Source organism: Xiphias gladius, chromosome 14 (genome assembly GCF_016859285.1).
Source record: "Xiphias gladius isolate SHS-SW01 ecotype Sanya breed wild chromosome 14, ASM1685928v1, whole genome shotgun sequence".
In the NCBI taxonomy this organism is placed as follows: Eukaryota; Metazoa; Chordata; class Actinopteri; order Istiophoriformes; family Xiphiidae; genus Xiphias; species Xiphias gladius.
This window is the reverse complement of record NC_053413.1, coordinates 2,242,521-2,265,175: the sequence shown is the minus strand read 5'-3', so window position 1 is coordinate 2,265,175 and position 22,655 is coordinate 2,242,521. Positions and strand designations below refer to the sequence as shown.

Genomic DNA, 22,655 nt, shown 5'->3' with positions numbered 1-22,655 from the left:
AAGATCAGGGTACAGCCGTAGGTTTTGCATACTCCAACAACTTACTAATAAGACAGATAGCAGTTTAGTTTTTCTCAGACAAAATGGCTGTGAACTATCTGATTGCTCACTCAATCTTGGAATAAGATATATATTAAATACATGTTTAAAGGAATAGTTCAGTATCTTCGAATACACTAATCTGCTCTCTGTCTGAGAGTAATATGAGAAGATTGATATCAGTCTCATCTGTGCATTAAACATGGATCTGGAGTCAAGTCACGGTTAGCCCGGCTTAGCTTAAAGACTGGAAGCAGAGAGAAACATCTACCTTGGCTCTGTCTAGAGTACAAAGATACACCTACCACTACCTATAAAGCTGACTACATAACTATACATAAACAACGTTTGAACAGTTCTCATGGACACAAATTAGTGTTTTGTCCACAGTGTTGCACTATTTCTTTAAAGGACTAGTGTCTAGGATTTAGTGGCATCTGAGGTTGCAGATTGCAACCAACTGAATAACCCTCCCCTCGTCCCTCCCTTTCCAAGCGTGTAGGAGAACCTATGATCGCCTTCAGGTAATATAAAAACACAAAAGGCCATCTCTAGAGCCAGTGTTTGGTCTGTCTGTTTTGGGCTACTTTAGAAACATGGCACTGGAACATGACAGACTCCATGGAAGAGGACAGGCTCCCTATGTTGTTTTGAAGGGCTAATTCTAAGCTAACAAAAACACGATTCTAAACATATGAATATTACATTCCATATCTACCAGTAGATCCCCCTAAATCCTACACACTGGTGTTTTAATATGATCAAGACAGTGCTATTTGACTGACCTAGAAGAAGTCAATTAGGATCCAAAATGAGCAGTTACAAAATATACACAACTGATTAAATTATAAAAATGTCTTATCGGATACTCGGTGTAGGTTTAGGTTTGTTTGTTTTTTATTTATCAGATTTATAATCAGTTGAAGACATGAGCCACTGTTTATAATGATCAACAACAGTAACAGTTTGCTGTTTCTATTGCTGTAAATAGACCTTTGTATCTTTATAATCATCAGTACATCCTGTATGTGAACCCAGACTGATGGTTTGGGTTGTTAGTTTAGTTGAAAATGCTAATGTTTAGCATAGACTAATAGACATTTTCTGCGAGGCCTGCAGTGAGTCCAACTACAAATCCATCCACTCACAACCTTAACAGACACCACTGTTGAGTTTATAGCCCACTGATTTTTCCATACTATTTAGTTGGCTAAGAGGACAGTTTCATTGAAACTGCATTTCTAGGTTTCTGTGGATTGAATCCAGGCCTCACATCTGTTTGGTATAGCACAAGACTTACTTACATTTTGATAGAAAGTGGTTATAAAAAAGCTGCTGTATTGTGAAAACCTTGGAACTTTTGTAACTTTTATGTAACTTTTTGTAACTTCCAAGAAGCGAAAACAGTGGCCTCTGCAACCACAAATGGTAACTGCAGGATGCTGGCACATTAAATTCTGTTGGGTTCCGAGTCAGAGTGGTGAAGGGTAATGGAAGCAGGGTACCCCAAGCAGCTAACAGCTCATGTAGAGAAAACATAGCATATCAATTGCTTAGCAACAAACCCAAAATCATCACTTCAATACAAACAATTAGTCACCCTGTACACCCTTGTCCAGTCAGCATACGGCTAATCTGATTACTGTGACTGAAAACATCTGAACCCACAGCAGCTTTGTGCTATAATGTAGTTGCTAGGAACTAGCTTTACACTGACTGAGTGACTAGCAACAGGGAAGGGTCTTCCCTCGGCAGGTGTTGCAACTCAAGCACAACCACAGCCAATTTTGTGAGTTACCCAACATGTGAATATGTTTCACTTATGTTATGATCCAAATCATCTTCACACAGCACGGCACTGCTACTTTGTAGCTTAGCTCTGTTGACAATGCACAGTTGTCAACACAGTTACAAATTCTCACTGATGTCTGGTGGTAATGTATGTATGCTATGTTGATGACTAGTTAAAAAAAATACAGTCTGAGGGCTGTTAGTGCGGAACGTAGCTCTGCTGATTACAAGCCAGGTTACATATTGATGAGACCATGCCAGTGAATTATGTAATTCATCAAAGGGGTTGATAAAGGAAGAACAGCAATTGGGATGTGACTGGCTATAAATGTGGTTACTATAAGTGGTAACAAAAATAAACCTTGTCATGCTAGACTATTTGGTAGGTTGTGTAACTTAGTAGCTATGTACGTATGCTTCCGCTGAATAAAACTCTAATGTTTGTTTACTTTGCAGCATTCATCTTCCTAAGAGAGAAACATGTACTTCCCACACCGAACTGCTTCTTCAACAGAGTAACCGATACATAGCAGAAGTCAGTGTTACAAGTTATGTTACCAGTCAAGTAAAGCAGATGCTATTTTCGAGTCTGATCTCAAACCCAGCTGCAGCTTCACTTCTTTCCATTGTGTTATCGTTGAATCAAGGGTTATTCATGTCGTGCTTTGTTATTTGTTATTTTCTTATTTCGCTTGTGGACCCTCGACCTATCTTACTCTTGTCTTCTTACTTGTAACGCTCAGTGCTCTGGTCTGACATGTTTGTCATGGACCCTCTTTGTTGTTCTTTTTTATATTTTATGATTGCTGGCATTCTATGAAGTGACTCACTAGTGCCACCCACTGCTATGGTGTGTTATATTGGTGGCTTTGCTTTTACGTTGGACCCTTTGTTCACACCTTGTTGCTTGGGGAAACACATGATGGTAGCACTCAGCTGGCACATCCAGAAAACCTGACCATTTTGGAAAAAGTAAGGTTTAGCATCTGAAACAAAAGCAACAGTGGGTTTGATACTTTATTTTTATTGCTTGAAAATCTAACATTTGAGAAAAATGTTTTTTCTAATTGTACGTTTAAAAGTTACATAGTCTCGCTTAAAAATTTAATTTTCCAGATTGTTTTATACTCCAGGATTTCATTAAAAAATGTTTATTTATATAAATGCATACATGTTAATCCCGAAAGCCACCTCTCCTCTTTAGTCCTGCACAGATTTTTAAGTATTTTTTGGAAGTGAGATTTCTAAACAAGGAACACAATGTCTAAAGTGAAAACCTCAGTCAATGTTGCAGATTATGCTGATAGTTGCAGGAAATATAGGGACGCCAACTTTGAAAGTTTATTTTGTCCATATTACATTTTTGTGCCTCCACATGAAAGTTGGCTGGTTTGCAATTGCTTTTCTATCATTTATCTGTTATTTTTATTTTTATGTTATTTTCCTTCTGGGCTTCATTTAATCGCCTGTAAACTAACCGAAGCACTTCATTCCCCAAGAGGTCTACTTTTGTTTCATCTGTCAATAGAACATTATCTCAGAAAGACTGTGACTTATCCATGAAAGTTTTTAGACAGATTAGTCTTGCCTTTTTCTGCTTCTCTTTCAATAGTAATGTCCTCTTTGGCCTTTGCTCATGGAGCCCTACGCAGTTTAGTGTGCAGTGTATGGTACGGCTGAAACCACCAATCCAGATTGCTCCAGGTCAGCCTGAAGCTCTCCAGGTATCTTGTGTGGTTTTTTTTCCACAATCCACATCAACCTTCGCAGACTTCTCTCATTGAGTTTCCTCCATTGCACCACGTCCTGGAAGCGTCTTAAGAGTTTTATGACTGTAAAACTTCTTGATAACATTACAAACTGTTGAAACAGGGATTTCATGATCTTTGGCGACTGCCTTGTAGCCTTTGGAATTGTTATGGTTTTTTTTTCTTGTCTTTGCCATTGTGAAAAAAGAAACTGGAAACAATCAACCCCTTTTTATGAAGTAAAACCATCTTTCATAGGTTAATTCATGTCATGTGAAAGCTGAAAATTAAGCACACTTGAGTTTTATTTGTTTTGTATTTTGTTTGAGGAAGTAATTTAAGTTCATCAAAGGGTGCCAACAATTCTGTCTGAGGTAGATTTTTGTTTGTAAATACAAACAAAAACACAAAAACAAAACTTGCATTATATTAAGTTTCATTTTATTTTTTTCTATTGTTCAGTAACCTTGGACATTTTATTAAAATACTCTAGTTATATAAAATAGGTTAATTTAAATTTATGTACTTGAAATTCAGGGGTGCCAATAATTTTGACCAGGGCTGCATATTCAGTGTATATTTATGAAATTCAGTATCTGTGTGGTCACTCTCAACGGCAATGTTTACATGTACACTGTATATTCTTTTCCATTTTACAGTACTTTTATTTCATTGATTTCTGGCTTCTAGACAACATATTCTAAAAGAGTAACTCAGAAAAGCTTTACAGTGGTACTATGCATCAAACAAAATCAATTGGGTGTGTTTTCATAATCTCACAGGTAAAATTGCTAACAAACCAAAAAGTGATTTTGCTTGATAGTGTGTCTACGATAGCTAACCTTGTAATTCTCTGCTTTAAGAGAAAACACAGAAATACCCCCAAATTCTCTTGTCCATCTCAATTTGAATGTTGTTTTCTAAGTTTTATCTCCTTTGTTTTTTCATGTCAACTAGCTAATGCTAATTATCATGCAACAAACAAAGAATTCACTGTGTGTTTTAACAGGACACCAAATCAATCCCTAAACTGGGATCCAAGACATTACATGGAATTATGTGCACATGTTAAAAATACTGTAGCTACTGAAATTGAGTCATCTCATCCATTCTGTGACTGTAACATTCCACAATCTTCACATGAAAACACAGTCTGCTCCTTTTTTCCACAGACTGGAGAGATGTGTTAACAACAGCACTGTTATTGAGGCATGTTTAAAAAAAAAAAAAAAACACTCTGAAATACACCTTCATCGGTACTAGGATTATTTCAGTGTGCCATAATATTTAAAACAGCAGGGCTATGTTGATGGCTAACTGCGGTGTGGATGAGTGAACTCTGTGACTAATAGACTGAATTGCTATATTGGGACTGACTCTGTGAACATGTACAAAAATGACAGTGTACTGATAATGACAGACATCCTTTCTGTTTTCCAGTGGTGTCTCTGTAACAAAATAAAAGTTTGATATCAAGTTGTTTGTCTGTCTTATTTTGTACAATTGTTAATTTTGTCAACTAGTTTTTGATTTAGTCTTTGTCCTGAGATCAAAAGTCCATGTTAGTTTTAGTTGTATTTAGTCAACCACTCAATTTTAGTCAACTAAAACTCTGGACATTTTAGTCTCATCTTAGTCAAAGAAAGCCATACAAATGTATGTCTAGTTTTAGTCAAGAAAAACACTTGACATTTTATTCTTTTTTTTTTTTGTCACCAAAAATTAGTTGAAAACAATGTTGATTTTAGGCTAAAATAAAATTAGAGTGAAAATAAGCCACAAAATATGGGTTATATGAGTAAGAATGCAGCTTTGCAGAGTGTGTGATCTGATGTTATCAATTTAGTCAGTACACAAAAACATGATAGAAGATAAAACAACGATTTCTGGAAAGATGCAATAGCATAAATCCAGTGCAATCTAACTCTTGCAATATGACTCAATCATTGCTATGATCTAACTTTCTGTTTGATAACACAAACCCTCAATATCCACAAAAAAAAAAATCCTATTCTACTGAAAAATAAATCTGCAGCCTTGCAATAAATCCTATCCTTGTAATGTTCAGTTATAAAGGTTATAACCCTTATAATGTTCAGACTGTGCCAGAAAGGTGTTGATTTTATTCTGTAATTTTGTTCACCTTACTGTTGGCATTATACTAGTATGTGCATTCAGTGTTTATAATGAGTTTTACACTATCATCTAACTATAAATGGAGGTATCACTGTCCGGCTGTCTGTCCGTCCGACATCATCGATCAGACAACGGCGCGTCGCAAAGATGGCCGCGCCCGGTCAAAGCATTGATTCCCCAGAAAACAAGGTGCAGCTACAAAACCTCACACAGGATCATCTAGTCAAGTGTGGGAGTATTTTAGACAGAGACCCAAGCTCTGCAAATTGGAAATGGCTTATCACATCCAGTACAACAGCTATGCACGATCACTTGAAGCGAAGCATTTCAGAACGCTTTGTTTAAGAGAAAGACAAAGACCCCACCCAACCGTAATATTTTATCAACAGGCAGAACAAGTTGTATATTTTCTGTTTTCTTTAATGGCATGTATGAGTGAGAAAATGGCTCAAACTAACGTTACAGTCTGTAAATCGTTTCAAATATTTTCCTTGCCGATGCAAAAATACATGTGCCAGTGATTTTCTTAAGTGCATATTATTCCAGTGATGAAATACACCCATTTTACATTTTAAGTCAAGTTCAATAAAAATACTGATTCTTCAGTCGTGGAAAGCAATGCCAGTGTTAACTCGTGTTTTGCTTCTATTTCTATCATTCTTGGCGACCACTGAAGTGAGGATGTTAACCAGCTAGTGGGCCTATCCGGTGTTGCAATACTACTTAGTAGTGATAGTGAGTTACTGTAGTGTCCAGTCTGCCCTCAGTCCAACATGAGAGGATGAAGAAGTAGATCTGCTCAGGGGGCGTATTCTAACCTTGTGTCATGTAAACGCAGCAATGGCTGATGCTCTTAGCAAGAAACCATCACCACCACCACCCGCTCCCAGCAAGAAAAGGTAAATGATAAATGGACTGCACTTATATAGCACCTCTCTACTCTTATCGACCCCTCAAAGCGCTAAAAACTACTGCCACATTCACCTATTCACACACACACTCATACAGCGCTCTTTTCTATACATTCTACGCTTTCTACACACACACGCTCACACACATATAATACATCGGGGGCAATTTGGGGTTCAGTATATTGCCCAAGGATACTCCAAAACTTCAGTATCTTGCCCAAGGATACTTCGGACTGGAGGAAATGGGGATCAAACCAACAACCTTCTGATTAGTTGACACCTGCTCTACCACCTGAGCCACAGCCCCTCTGAAACCATGTTTGCAGAGAAAAAATATTTATAGCATATTTAAAGTGGTCAGAGTTACCTTACAGAATCTGTGTCTGTACTTTTACTCACATCCAGAAAGTAGTTGTAATGCAGTAACTACCTAGTTAAAAGTTAACACTAACAGTAACCAGCATTACATAATTATTTTTCAACTCACCGCTGCACTCAGCAGTGACATTGCTCCCTCTCATCCACCAGGAACCAAATATCAAAAAAGTATCTTCATCCTGTCATGTATGAATAAAGTTATAATGAACATTTACATAACTCACACCCATGCCTGAATGACCAATAACCATTACTATTAATAGACATTGTACATAAAACAATTCCTGTACCTTTTAATCAATCTTAAAGATTTAAAAAAAAGAAAGCTAATCTTTTCTAGTTCTGCATCAGCTACTTTTAAAGAAATACTGCTCTTTAAGACCAGTGCTTACGCTATCAGGTTTGACAGCTAACTTATCCACCCACTCTCATGAAGAAGCAGGTGGCGACACTGCGTGAGTGTGTGGTGAGAGACAGCAGGGGCGGATTTTATTTCCAATCTAAATTAAAGCAGTTTGCTCCTCTTTTTCCCCTTTTGGTTTAAGTATGAGAACATATCATATATACTCACGAGTCACTTTAGGAACAGCATAGTAATACTGGTTAGGGCCTCCCTTTGCTCTCAAAACAGCCTCAGTTCTTCGTGGCATGGATTCCACAAGATGTTGGAAACATTCTTTTGAGATTCTGGTCCATGTTGATATGATTGCATCACATCTCCCATTCTACCACACATCCCAAAGGCGTTCTATTGGACTCAGGTCTAGTGACTGGGAATGCCGTTGAAGTACACGAAAGTCCTTGTCATGTTAATGAAACCAATTTGAGACGATTTCTGCTTTGACATGGTGCATTATCACACTGGAAATAACCATTACAAGATGGTCAATTACGGCCATAAAGGGATGCACATGGTCACCTAATAAAGCAGTTTCACGTTAAAAATCATTGTTTCTCTGATGCTGTTTGGTGGACACAGGACATCTAGGAGGGGCTACAAACCATAACTTATGATCAAGATGTTCGACGACTAAAATCTTTCCATCCATCCATCCATCCATCCATCCATCCATTTTCTGCTGCCTATCCAAAGTCAGGTCGCAGTGGCAACAGGATCCCATGACATTCCCAGGCCAGATGAGATATATCATCTCTCCAGCATGCTCTGGGTCTACCCCAGGGTCTCCTACCAGTTGGACATTCCTGGAAGACCTACAATGGAAGGTGCCCAGAAGGCATCCTAATCAGATGCCTGAACCACCTGAACTGGCTCCTTTCGACATGAAGGAGCAGTGGCTCTACTAGGAGCTCCCTGCTGTGGTCAGAATTCTTTATCCTATCTCTAAGGCTTACCCCAGCCATCCTGTGGTGGAAACTCATTTCAGCCAATTGTATTTGCGATCTCATTCTTTTGGTCAATACACAAAGCTCATGACCATAATTGATGGTCGGAACGTAGATCGATTGGTAAATCAAAAGCTTTGCCTCATTGCTCCCTTCACCACAACAGTCCGGTACAACACCCACTTTACTTTACCATATTTTCACTTTTAATGTTACAAGAGAAACAGACTTTTAGGATGATAATTAACCAATGTGTTTGGCACCCTAACGTTATCTCAGGTTTTTCTGGAGTTGCTGGAGTGTAAACTTGACCAAATCTGGTAAAGAGCAGGACAGAGCCTTTAACGTTAAACTCTGATAGCATGCAGGACCAGCTAAAACTCAGTGGGCAGGTACTATTGTAATGGGGGCTTCCTTTAAAGTATCCTGTAGGCCTTTTAAGTGAACACAGTTAGCTCTGTTACAAATGTAGGTAGATAGCTAGTTAGGCAGACATGCTAACATTTGCAGTTTTAGTTAGCGAAGATATAAACAGTTTTTAAAGTTTTTTCTTTCTTATTTATTTATTTTTTTTACATGTTTGTTCTTGTGTCTTTGATTTTGGAAATTCAAAGCTTGGCAGATCAGGTGGTCAAAAGTAAGAATCTTTAGTTCAATTCATTATCTTCTCCTCACATGCAACTGTTCTATGCATTTATCATTCTAGCAGTTCTAAATGAATCTTTCTGTATTTTAAAGACAATTAAAAAACATTCTCCCACTTTATGATTTAACTTGTCCATAAAGAGATGTAGCTTTCATTTCAGATTTTAGATATTAATCTTTACACTATGTACACTATGGCTCACACTATGTTGATGATGTTTTTCTAAAGGAATTCTGCCATTCCCTTCTGTCCCTTTGGTGGCATAGATAATTTTTAAATTACTTAATCAAATAACTGATATCTGGTTCTTTTCTAGATAAACTCACAGGGGGGAGATGCCATGCCACCTGATGCCTAGGACCTCATCACCCTTCTCCTGAAAAAGAACTATGTGAAGCGCCTGAGCACTGGTAAGTGGCAGCTTTACAAATGATTTACACATGGTACAGTATGACACATAAACTGCTATGATAAAAGCCTGTGGAGTAATAGGCCAGTGAATTCCAGTTTGATTCCGCACAGACAGTACCTAAGAGCACTGATTTAATGTAATCACTGTGACTATGTGCAAGCCAAAATTTGAGATGCGTGTACCTCATCATTGTCTAACACTAAAATTAATGTAGGTCTGTGCCTGTAACAGAGAAGGCTGGAATACCAATCTATGCCCAGGGGGAACAAGGGGCCCCAGTGTAAAAAATACACAACTTCTTTATTTTTGTTTTGTGATTTATATACTGCATATTCCTAAATTAATTTTTGTTTAATTGATTGACCACACAACAAGCCTGAGCCCAGGTACCATTGCCTGTAAAAACAAAACTGTACAAATTGCACAGAGACTGAGAGGAATAGGAGGTTAATGGGCCCCAGCAGTTCAGTTTTTGCTCAAGGCCTCTTAGTCTGTTAATCTGCCCATGGTGACAGATAGTGCAGCAGTACTGTAGAGCTGTTTTCTAAAAGTATTATTGAATGGTATTACTTCAGCCAACCAACAAAAATCATTGTCTTACGTAGTATTTCATTATGGTGCCAATTATCTGCTGTATTTGGTTATGTTCGAATTATTGCAACATTAAACTGAGGTAGCACACAGTATATTACCAGCTTGTGACTCTGCATCTCCTGAACAGGGACTTCTTTTGTTGCTTTTTGTCTGATATTCTCAGTGTTCTTCATTTTTATTTAATTTTTTTTATTTTTTTAGCATAAATGGGTATCATGGTAAGAAGTGCACTAAATGTAATGGGAATAATACTAAATGAAAAGGTTGTCCATAGAGAGACTAGGTCCCGATAACTGCTGAGAGCTCCAGAGACCTTTGAATGAAAGTTCACATTTACTAAATGTTTGTACAACAAAGGAAGATTATTGGGGCCAGGGAAGCAGTTTGGAGAGACTGGGTCAGGTGCAGATCTTAAGCCAGGGCCAAGATGCATAGATGTACAAACTAAATGCTTGATAGTCATACTTCTTATGTGTGCAGAGACAGTGAGGTGAAGGCACATCTATTCTTCCAGGATCTGGACTGGGTCCTGAGTCAGGACCCTCTATTTGTCCTTCGACTGGAGAATGAGGAAGACACTAGCTACTTTGAAAGTAGGTCCCAACAAAGACACATGACAAACCAGACTCATGTCTGATAGAAGCACAGGACACTTTCTTCTTTGATAACAGGCTGTTACAATGTCTTTCATTTAAATATTTTTTTTATAAATAAACACACAGTTAGATTCATGATCATCATAGTGCTCATGGATGGATATTATGAATGTTTTTTTCCCAGTACTGTCTGGATAAATATACAGTAATGTCAGCCTTTTTTTCATGACTTCATGCATGATGGTTGTTGATGCGTTCTCTGAAGCCCAGTCAGACACGTCCTCTGAATCTTGTGACGATGGTGATGAGGAGGGGGGGGGGGGAGGAAAGCAAGTTAATGTGGAGAGGAAAGGAAGTTAATGTGCGACAATTCCAACTATTAATAGCATATTGAGAGACAGTGATAAGGTCTAGTTAAAACATTATAAGGTCATTTAAATGTGGATCACTCTTGATCACTAGAGGGAGGGAGAAACACAAGGGTGTTTACAGAGGCTAAACTCATATTTATTCTCATTGTGGGTGGAAGCAGTACTACAACATCAGGGTTTTTGTAGGGATATGGAAGTATACGAGGATAAAAGGGACTAGAAGGGGAGGGAGACAGACTTTCTGATCAACAAGAAAGTCTTATAACTGATGACCTGAATACAGAGTCTCAAGAAAAGACAGAGTCTGAAAGGAAGAGACAGGGTGGAGATATGGAGATCTGGGAATCTTCACGTAATTGCTGGCTGGTTTGCTGATATAAAATCAGTCGTTACCTACTCTCCTCAGTGCCGCTGCAAATCTGCAATCTCAGTTGAGTTACCATGGCAATGACATGATGAGAGCAAAGAGACCAAACATACTGGGGATGGGTAGCGGATAGAGAGTTGTGAGAGACAAGTGCTTTATTGCACATTTCTGAGCAGAAATGCAATATCTGTGTGTTTAGTGTGTGTCTTTATATGGTATGTGGTCCATGATACTTTGTGTGTACATGTTTGCATGCAGAATTCAGACAAAGCTTTGATTGGCTGGTCAGAAATTCACCATGGCAACTATGCCAGAGAGCACAGTATGAGTTTGGCACACTGGAGCACATACACACACACACACACACACACACACACACACACACACACACACACACACACACACACACACACACACACACACACACACACACACACACACACACACACACACACACACACACAAAATGGAAGTGAAGTGTGTGATCCAGTCAGGATACAGGACAGCAGACAAACCCATCAGTCTTGACAGCTGACTGAAGAGGATTCTGTACAGACTCTCTGAGGGCCAGGGACCAAAATGTTAAAGGGCCACTGCTTTCTATTTGACAGCCTACCTGTTAATTTACCTTAAACCTTTATTAGATGAAAGAAATTAAATTGCTCAGTAGAGGAGAGAGGAACTGCAGAGTCAGGGCATAATTTTCTCTGGGTTTATCATTATGAGTGACTCCTTTCACATTTGTTCCATTGTTGATATAAAAATATAGATTAGAGCAGTTTTAAGTCATTGTTCAAAAAGAAAACAGCTATGGGTTAAAAAAAATGCAAGTATGTGAAAGCATTTTGTTTTATGTACTGGTGAGACAATGAAATACCTTTTAGGGGGCTGATGAGATGCCAAAACACTGCAAAACAGTTACAGTTACTCACATACTATAAGACAGCATGCCCTATTTTTCATGACAGTGCAATGACCAGCACAAGCAGTGCTGTGAATGTTAAGTATTTTCCTGACCTTGAAATTTTCTTTGCTCATCTGTGTGGTATTTTGGTACCAAGCATAGAGTGCATGCTGAACTGGTGGGAGGAGAGGTGCAAACAGGTGGGGGGTTAATTCAAATGAGGCAGCGCAGAGAGTAGAAGGTAGTTCGGTGGTAAATGTGTCTAAGATGTTGCACTGAGAATAAGCATCTAAGAACCATGTCTGCTTCTGGCACAATGCCACTTGGAGGCCAGTCTGATGATTTAATCAACAACAGCAAACTTAGTACTTGGAGTAAATGCACAGCAATAAAAAAAATAATGTTTATTGTTGAAATGCATAACATTACAAACGCTGCTGTGTGACATTTTGAGATATGATGTGACCATTTATGAGCTGAGATACACTAGAATTAAAACTGAAATAGCATTGATTGATGTAATCTTATGAGCTGTTTCATTAACATTGTTTAATATTTATTTTTATCATCATTGTACACAGTAACTAAAAACCCACACCATCTGCCTGTGTCTGCAGATTTGTGGTGCTGTATGTTCATGTTTGTGCCACTCTGCACCATCCAGACAACAACATGATTTCTTGAAGAGGCGTCTTTCCATGTTTTGAGCTGTTGTTGTCATGCTTCCCTATAATTAACCCAGCTGTTTCAGAGTGATGAGACCGGTCATGTGACTGGCTGATATTGTATTTACTAATCACCACTTTTACTCAGCTGTTTTGCACTTTGTGCAGCTTCACCTACATGAACCCAAATAGATGGTGCACCTTGGTCATGCCCACATGGTCAGCACACCCAAGATCTACTGCAGTTGCTGTTGTAATTGCATGATTAAAATAGGGCCCAAGGTTTCTCAACTGAAGTCAACAGTAGAATCTACCAGGAATGTGTGCTCACACATATTTGATTGGCCAGTGCAGTGTGTTCCTGGATGACATTGCCTGGTGGCAAATATTGAGCCTGATTCAACTTTTTTTCAGACAAATGTGTTTTTTTGGTGGAGCCCACTGTGTTGGCACCCCTGCTGTGTCCAAAGGCTTCATTCAAATGAATGAGGTTTTCACACAGGGATGATGTCTGTCTGAACTCAGCCAGGTTCAGTTGTTGCCCTGCCTCTTACTCAGAAGCAACACAGTGTGTGACTTGCACTAGCCAAAAAGTACAACTACTATGTGAAGGTCAAAATAAGTTTTCAGTGGCTTACAAAATGACCGATTTGACATACTAAAAATGATTCTTATGAGCATTTTCTGGTCAGGCATCTCTAGGGTTAAAGTTTGGTCAACTTTAGACAACTAAAACTAGTTGGTTAAGGTTAGGGTCTCCTGCCAACAAGGTTGACTGTTAGTAGGTTGCAGGATGTGAACTGAAGTATCCAGTGTTGTAGTCCGACTATGCACCCACCTCACTCACCCCAGCATCCTTGATAACTATGTGATCAGTTAGAATGTGAAGCAAATTTTATAGGCAGTGCATACAAATGTAGTTTATTTGATGGTGTTGATGATGTGAAGAGGATGAAGGAGACTCCGCTGACACCGTCTTGATTGCATATAAAGGTTTATTACAAAGAAGAATAGCGTCAAGTCAAGCATCTGCAGATCTGCTTGTGAGAGGGTGTGAAGCCGATGAACCACTCTGAAATTCAGCCTTGGTCACCGACTCTTAAATAGGACAGTTGTTTTCCTAAAAACTGTCACTCACATATGGTTTTAGTTACAAAGCATTACCTTCCTTTGCGAGCTGCAAGACCCCTTCTGAGGACCTTTGACCTATGGCCTCTGAGCCATACCTGTATTTTCACACATGGTTTAAATTCTACATACATGACCATACACCTCACAAGTCAATGGAAAGACACGATTAAACGCAAATTCAGCTGGAGCAGTGTAACATGACTCAAAGCCACAACTGCACAACTTGAAAATGCTTGAACTTGATTGAAAAATAGAGGTGTATACCCTCATGAAGGCTGGAGGGAAATAACCAGACTTTCTGCTGAGTTCTGAGTTTAGTCAGAGGCTGTGCTGAACACAAACACCCAGACACATTCCCGCACACATGGCCGGTGCATCTGTGGCTAGCTAGCTTACAGCTAACTTCTGTACAGTTGGTACATTTCATTGGATGTTTGTTGCGAATAAACAAAAATAGTCCACCAGTGAAATTTGTAGGTGCAAATGGGGTACACAAATCAGTCTCATTGAAATCAGTCGCATACATGATTAACCATAAATTTGGGAATTTGAATGAATAATTAAAATGATCAAAATAAACAGATAATTTAGGAAAGTTATTAGTGGTTAAATTTTAGTTGTAATTGTATCACAACTATAGCTAAAACGCAGATGAAATAACAATGTAATGAAGGTAATTAGAGTACTTCGTTGGCAGAGGATGTCTTCGGATAGTACTACAGTATCAACAACAATCATGACCATTTATTATTGAAATGGTGCAAGATGGAAAGAGGAAGAGAAGTAGCAGGTGTGTACCAACGGGAGTGAGGAAGCATGTGGGTGAGAGTGGGCAGACAGTGATTATGAGCAAGAGCCTCCAAATAAATCTTTTTATGGTAACTTGCTCATAATACTGAGATCGCAATGTTGAAATATGAAGGTATTAAGCAGAAAGGGAAAGTAGAGAAAGAGAAGGAAAGCATAAAAGATCTACCTGAATTGAAACAATACTTTACAATGAGCAGAGACTCTCAGTCAGATTCCACAGGTTGTTGGAAACATTGCTTTGAGATTCTGGTCCATGTTGACATTTTTATATAATTTCTGCAGATATGTCAGCTGCACATTCATTCTGCAAATCTCCCATTCTACCACATCCCAAAGGTCTTCTATTGGATTCAGATCTGGTGACTGGGGAGGCCATTGAATTATACTAAACTCATTGTCATGTTCATGAAACCAGTTTAAGACGCCTTTTGCTTTGTGGCATGGTGCATTATTATTGTTGCAGTAGCCATTAGAGGATGGGTAAATTATGGCCATAAAGGGATGCACATGGTCAGCAACATTATTAAGTAGGTTGTGACATTCAAACCGTGATTGATTGGTATTAAAGGGGCCCAAGTTTTAGTCCATGGTCCATGCTGTTGATCCCAAATTCTGCGTGCCTCAGCAGAAATCCAGCTTTACCAGTTTTGGTGAGGTTGTGCCCACTGCAGCCTCAGATTTTTGTTCTTGACTGACAGGAGTGGAACTTGATGTGGTCTTCTGCTGTTGTAGCCCATCTTCCTCAATGTTCAATGTGTTGTGCCGTCTGAGATGTTTTTCTGCTCACCGCAGTTGTTATCTAATTTACCGTAGCCTTTCTGTCAGCTCCAGCCAGTCTGGCCATTCTCCTATCAACAGCCATTTCTGTCCAAAGAACCGCTGCTCACTGGAAGTTTTGGTGTTTTTGGAACCATTCTGAGCAAACTCTAGAGACCATTGTGAGATCAGCAGTTTCAGAAATACTCAAACCAGCCTGTCTGGCACCAACAATAAAGCCACAGTCAAAGTCACTGAAATCAAATTTTTTTCCCATTCTGATGTTTGATTGACCTGTATCTGCCTGATTTCATGCATTGCACTGCTGCCACATGATTGGCTGATTGGATAATTGCATTAATAAGCAGGTAAGCAGGAGTTCCTAATAATGTGCTCTGTGAGTGTAGATGCACAATAGAAACCTGCTAAGCATCCAGCATTGCAATCCTTTCTATTAACACACAATCTTGTAACTAACTTTGCTCAGATGTCAGCATTACTTGATGATTGTGACTACAAGCAATACACATACTGTATTTTCCTTTGTGGAAGTGCCATGATTTCCTGTGTTGCCGGTCAGCCTTTTTTTCAAACAGCATCTCTGCTGTGGGATAGGCCACTGTATCCCAGTTTCCCGATTCCGTGTGCTTAAATTGTTACTTACAGATGTGATCATCCATTCCAAATCTATAATGTGGTTTTCTCTCTTCCTATGAACTGAGTTCTGGTTTTCTTGGCTACCTTGTTGTTTTGTTGCTTGAGTATGTGGAACACAGTAATCTCATACACAACAGTCTCTGCTGCATCTGAAACTGTCAAGGTAAATAAACTAGGCCGTCAATTGAGAAATAATTCACAGACTTAGTATGCTAGAGTAAAGTTTTCCAATTAATCTGCCAAGCCAGTTAGAAAGCATATAGGATAAAACAGGTCACAAACACATCACCTCATCGCAGAGCTGGCCAGTGTAGCTATTTGGCTGATTCGGAGGGTACTTAGGGTAACCTGAGGGCCCAGCATGTCACCCAGGGCATGGGTGTGGCACCTTAGGACACAGGCATATCCTAGTTATATAAATGTTTCAACAAAGGTGCACTGCAGGCCAGGATCAGTCCTAAGCACAATGCTACAGAAAGTTCACCATTACCAGACAACAGCTTTGTTTTATTTTGTAATGTCCAACTCCCAGTGTTAATATTTATGGGTATAGCTTATTAAATAAACCATATATTTTGCCAACAGCAGGTAAAATTGATAAGCCTGAAAACATTACCTTCTTTGTTTTATACTAATTTAGCAAAAACCAACATGGTGAAAATAGCAGAATCTCAAGAAGTTTTATTATATTAAGCAAGTTCTTACCTCCCTTCATTGTTTCATAGTTGATCAGGCTTGAAAACAAGTTCTCATAAAATAAAAATCATTCCATGGTCTTGTGATATGTGCTTCACATATCACAAGAGGGAGAACAGGTGACGATAACACTCCAGAGTTATGTGTAAAGTTTCAAATTGAAAAAACCCAACCACGAACCATATTGTTCAGGAGTAACAAAAGAATCCTTGAAATGGAGATCCCACTATATTGCTATTAAGAAGACCCTTCATTATCCCAGTTTTGCTTGTTTACACTGAACCAAACAAAACTGGCATAATGCCGCATCCATGTGTGATTTTAGATAGCATGCCAGCGTTATGGACTCAGAGGCATGATGTTTAACACAACAGTTTCAGCGCCTGTCCAGCAATGCTAGCTCTCCCTCTTACACTGATTCGGCTTTGTGACTACCTCCACTGCCAGTTAATTACTGGAACAACATTGTGCCCCCATTCCATGTTCCTACCCTTTGTACAGACAACCTGATCTCATAGAAATACGTGGAATGCCTGAGACCTCTTAACACTACATTATGTGGTGGTGGCATTGAATCGGTTAAAATTACATGCTAGCACCACGGAAAAAAGGTCACTGGAAAGTCAATTAGGATCCTTTGTCGTGATGGACACATGAATTTCGTGGCTCAACAATATCACACAATGGGTGGTGATTAATGTTTTCTAGTTCAAAAAACTTTGATTTATTAGATTTTTTATCGTCATTTGACTGAGCTTATTATAGTGTCTTGCTGACAATGCTCACTTGTGGTTAAGATTACTTTTTGCTTCATTGTGAATTTGCATATAATTCAGTTTGATATGATTTGAAATCATGTTAATACTTGAGCTCCAACATCATCTGTGTTAAATAAATATTTGCGGTTGCCTGTAAATCATTGCAATTGCTATTCTATATCTGCTCCTTTCAATGTGTCACTGAAGCTATATTGTACTCATATTGAGTGAAACATTCAAACCCAAGATGCCTTTTTTATGGCTGTACTGGTAGCATTAGGCTATATCAAATGGAAAAGGCCAGATGTCTTGAGCATCATTTTATACACATTCCCATGTAATTCAGCCTGAGATGTTTGGTATCTTTGAAAACCTTGGGAGCTTGACTACAATGTAAAAGTTCTGTGGGTTTGAACAAAGCTTGGCTGCATTTGATCCCACATAAGGAACCTTAGGGTCTAAGTTTAATCGGACTGCTCCTCTACTAGCATACCTGCCACCTGTGAGTGTATGCTAGAAGCTTACAATGACATTTACATTAATGCAAAAGATGGACACTGCCAAATTATTAGATATACTGTAGCTTGTTTACGTATATGGTGATATCAGGGCTGTGGTGGCTCTGTTGTATTTTTGTAAGTGAGCAATGATGTAGGTTAACATAAACTTTCAACTCTTTCCTCAACCTTGAACTTGAAAAATAAAACCCACACAGGTCCATCTGCTTGCCTGCCTGTCTGTCTGTCTGCCTGGCTGTCTGCCTGCCTGCCTGCCTGCCTGCCTGCTTGCCTGCTTGTAATAGCTCTTTACCTGACTTTTTTCATCTCCCAAAACAGCTCCAATCCCTGGTTGTGTTCTTTTGGAACTGGATCGGAAACTACAAAAGGTCCTTTAAAGCTTCTGCTGAACCACAAATTCAAAAATTCACACACACGAGAGCTGTCGCCATGGAATCTTTTTTGTAGGGACATTCTCATAAACAAATGTGAGAGACAATATTTAATGGGGGCTTTTAATTGTTATATTAAAAGGTTTGTTGTTGTTGTACATAGTAACCCTGTTTACATCAGGGGTTCAAAAGGGTTGTGAAACTTTTCAAGATAGTATTTGGCAAGTTCTTCATACACTGAAGTTACATTCATCAATGTAAGACTGCTGTGTCTGTTAAAAAGAATCAGGTAATTTACTTTACATGTTATGTTGTTTTTACAGAGTTGTTACAGAGAAATGGATTTAACACTCCAAGTGGTAATCACTGTGTTGGACAAATTGTCTTTGTATGACTTTACTTAAAAAAAGAGATACAGACTCTAAAGTGTTAAGTTTTCTGTGCATCTATTTTTTTCTCAGGCACAGTGAACAATATTAACAGCAGGTGGTCCACATTAGGGAAAGAGGAAAGGCAAAAATACTTTCAAGAGGCAGTAGCACTGAGGGCACAAGGGCAGGCAGAGGACCTTAGTCCTGAGATGAGTACTAATTAAAGAGCATCTGAAAGCTGAAGTTAGACATTTGGAAAGACGTTTCATTTGCTAGACATTAGTGGCATCATAGTATTAGATGTATATAGCTGATTGACAGCAGTTGTGATGTGAGCACAATATTGTGACAGACAATTGGAGTGTTTATATTTAGATTCTGTCATCTTTTCAAATGAATTAATCCCAAATAAATATTCCATCTGATTTTTTTTAACACGTAGGGTGTTCTAAATTAAATCATCAGATGATTTGCATACTCAAAACATGTAATCCAAAAGTATGCTTACCCTACATGAGAAAAAGCACAGTAAGATCACTTGTAGTGTGTAGTCTGGCTATCAGCATCAAATATTCTCACATTGAAGAGATTGTCAAAGGCTAGTCTATTCAGATCAAGGTGGTCAGTTGATGCATTGGTAGTCAGATATGGTTATGAGTTGAATTATTAGTGGAAAATTAGATTTCATGTAAACACAACTATGTATATTTAATGTAATCTCCTTCAGCTTTACCTGAATATCTTTACCTGTGACAACACTGTTTTCACAGAGATTGCCTAGCCCCGTTTCTTCAGTGTATGTTGGTTTTTCTAAACGTAGGTTTTATTTATTTTGTGTAAAATCCATTATTTACTATTTTTGTGGATTTTGTTTACCAAAGTATTGTGAAGGTGTCCAAGCTTGAGGCTTTGGGTCTGGAAACTGCCATTTTGTCAACTGACTGCCACAAGTCCATCTTAAAGGAGTATGAACTGAGCAGCAAAGGAGCCACTGACTTCCTTGACTCAACGGACACATTGAACAACTTTACACTGTTTCAAAGGTGATATTGGTTATATGAAAATTGAGAACTTTGGACTCAGGCCCATAATAGTACAAAGATACAGCTTCTCAGCCGTGACTCCCAGTACCAAAGATCAAGTTGATATACTGATTAATAAACTGCAGGATCCATTCAACCATAAATATAGTAAACATATTTTTTGTCATACTTTCATATTTTCTTTTTTAGACAAATATAGAGAAATGGCTTAGACTTATATCTTGATAACTTAATATGCCTCCATGTATCAGTAGCATTATTATCGATACATTATTTATTTATCTGATGTGCACATCAACCATAAGATTATGACACCTTAACAAAATGACAAGTTTACAGCCTGTACACTGGCTATCAACAGGAGGAAAAGTCAGAATTGTCAAACTGTGTAAAATTGATTAACTTGTGCATGCATGTGTGCACCCATGTGTTTCAGAGGAGGCCGGAGTCACTGGAAGGCTTCCCCACCAGTCCCTGGTGATTCAAAGCATGACCATAAAAATTGCTGGACTGCTCAACAGCCTTACCCTCAAGAAGTTATCCTTTTATGGAAGGAACAAATTAGAAGTCATTTTGCAAAGATGCTGAGCAGATTTCATTTGAAATAAGTAAGTGATATTAACAGTGGCAGTTGTGTTTCTGTATGCCAATTGTCCCTACACAAAGTGTGAAAAATCAGGTAATTAAAAAATAATACAGCTTTATTGCATTTTATTATAGATTCTGTATGTTTCTTTAGCACTTTGTCAGGGATCCAACACTGTTCCTCAGATGGCATTTTCATGATTATAGTGGAACATATGTTCTAAGGCACCCCTCCAGAAAATCCTATAAGTGTTTAGTTGAATGTGGCTCTAGTGACTGACAGCCCTTGGTAATGGTTTACTCTTTTTCATGTTTACTTCTTTTTCATGCTCATGGAACTATTCAGTAATTCAATTCTATTTCTATCATCCCTGTGACTTATATTAGTTCACTGATACTGCATTGATTATTTTTTCTCCAGCAATGCAGGAAAACCAATTATTTGTTATTCTCATACTACATAAGTTACTTTTTTGCCTAAACATATCAGTCAGATGTAGCAGAATAAAATGCTTTACCTCCTCAACCACTCCTTTCTGCACTCGAAAGCTAGTTTCTCCACGAAGGTGCAAAACAAACCAAGGTCTGTCCAATGAAACCAACCACCAGGCAACTAGGAGAGGCATGACACTGGAGTTTATTGGTGGACCTGAATAAGAGGCTATACTTTCCACCTGAGACTGCCACTACAAACCTCAGACCAGACCTTGTGCTTTGGTCCTCCTCACTTCGCAACGTGTACATCATAGAGCTTACTGTGCCCTGGGAGGATGCACTGGAAGAGGCTTACGAAAGCAAGTCCCTTAAGTACACCAAGAGGGCAGCTGAACAACATGGATGGAATGATAAGGTTTGCCAAGTTGACGTCGGCTGCAGAGGCAAGTCAACCACTGGGCTGCTTAAGGGTATGGTAATCTGAGGCCAACCCCAATGTCAATCCATCAAAGCTCTCTTCAGTGCCGCCGAACAGCCAAGTTAGTAGCTCTGGATAAAGAGGAAAGACACCACCTGGGCCCCAAGATAACATCAATGGCCTCAGGGTAAGAAGGTCTAAAAAGGTGTGGGGGGGCACCTAGGACACCAGGTGCTGCTGATGAGCACTCTGGAGGTGTTCTGTTCCTATCGTCGAAAAAACCTCTGAAGGAAGGTGCCCACCTGATGACCCCAATGATGCTTCTGACAGTACACATTATTGTATGACTCAAATAATATGACCAAATCTTCACCTTTGTGTCATGGTTTAATGTCTTCAAATCAACAGCATTCGTCTGAATGCCATCAACATTCAGACAAAGTCAGTGGAAGAGATATTACAGGTCATGTGTGGAAACAGTATTTTTCTTCTTGTAATTGTAATACATTTTGAATGACATTTGCCACAACTCGGTTTTTGGTGTTGCTTGAATCAAGTAAAACTTCTATTCTGAGAAGTCTGCCATTGACATTTGACACAGAGATAAAAGCTCACTTGTTTAAAAATAACAAAATTATATTAAATTGACATCACACAGAAGCTTTTTATTTGATCATTTTACACTTTGAATTGGCAGTTGATATTTAGATGCCAATAATGCTACTATGTCCATTTCTGATCAATCATTTCCTATAAGCATTGAAAATATAAGTCATTAAAAATAAAGGCTGACAAATTGTATTACAAATTTGTAATCAAGATTCAAAATTTGAATTAAGAAAGTTGTTATCGTGTTTTTTTGTCTGTACTTTAGGTGCACAGCAGAGGGAAGGACAGTCCTCCGAAAAAGCCACTAATGTAGCTGTCGTGAAGACTGCAGGTGAAGGTATCTATCCAAACTGAGGTATTCAACATCAAATTACAGAGGCCCTGGCACCCACTGTCCCAAATCTTGCTGACACTGTATCAGAAGGTAGCAATTTATTTTTATTTCACCTTTATTTAACCAGGAAGTCGTATTAATATTAATAACTTCTTTTTCAAGAGAGACCTGGCCAAGATTGGCAGCAGCTATTACGGCTGAAGCCAAGTACACAGGGAAAGGACCCAAATGCAGACGCACAGGCAGGCAGATTCAGTGAAT

General features: G+C 38.8%; 1 pseudogene; it reads left to right on the top strand.

The window, feature by feature from the left end:
- The first annotated feature begins 5,861 nt into the window (after positions 1-5,861).
- Positions 5,862-22,414, top strand: LOC120798909 (annotated as a pseudogene).
- The last annotated feature ends 241 nt before the right edge of the window (positions 22,415-22,655 follow it).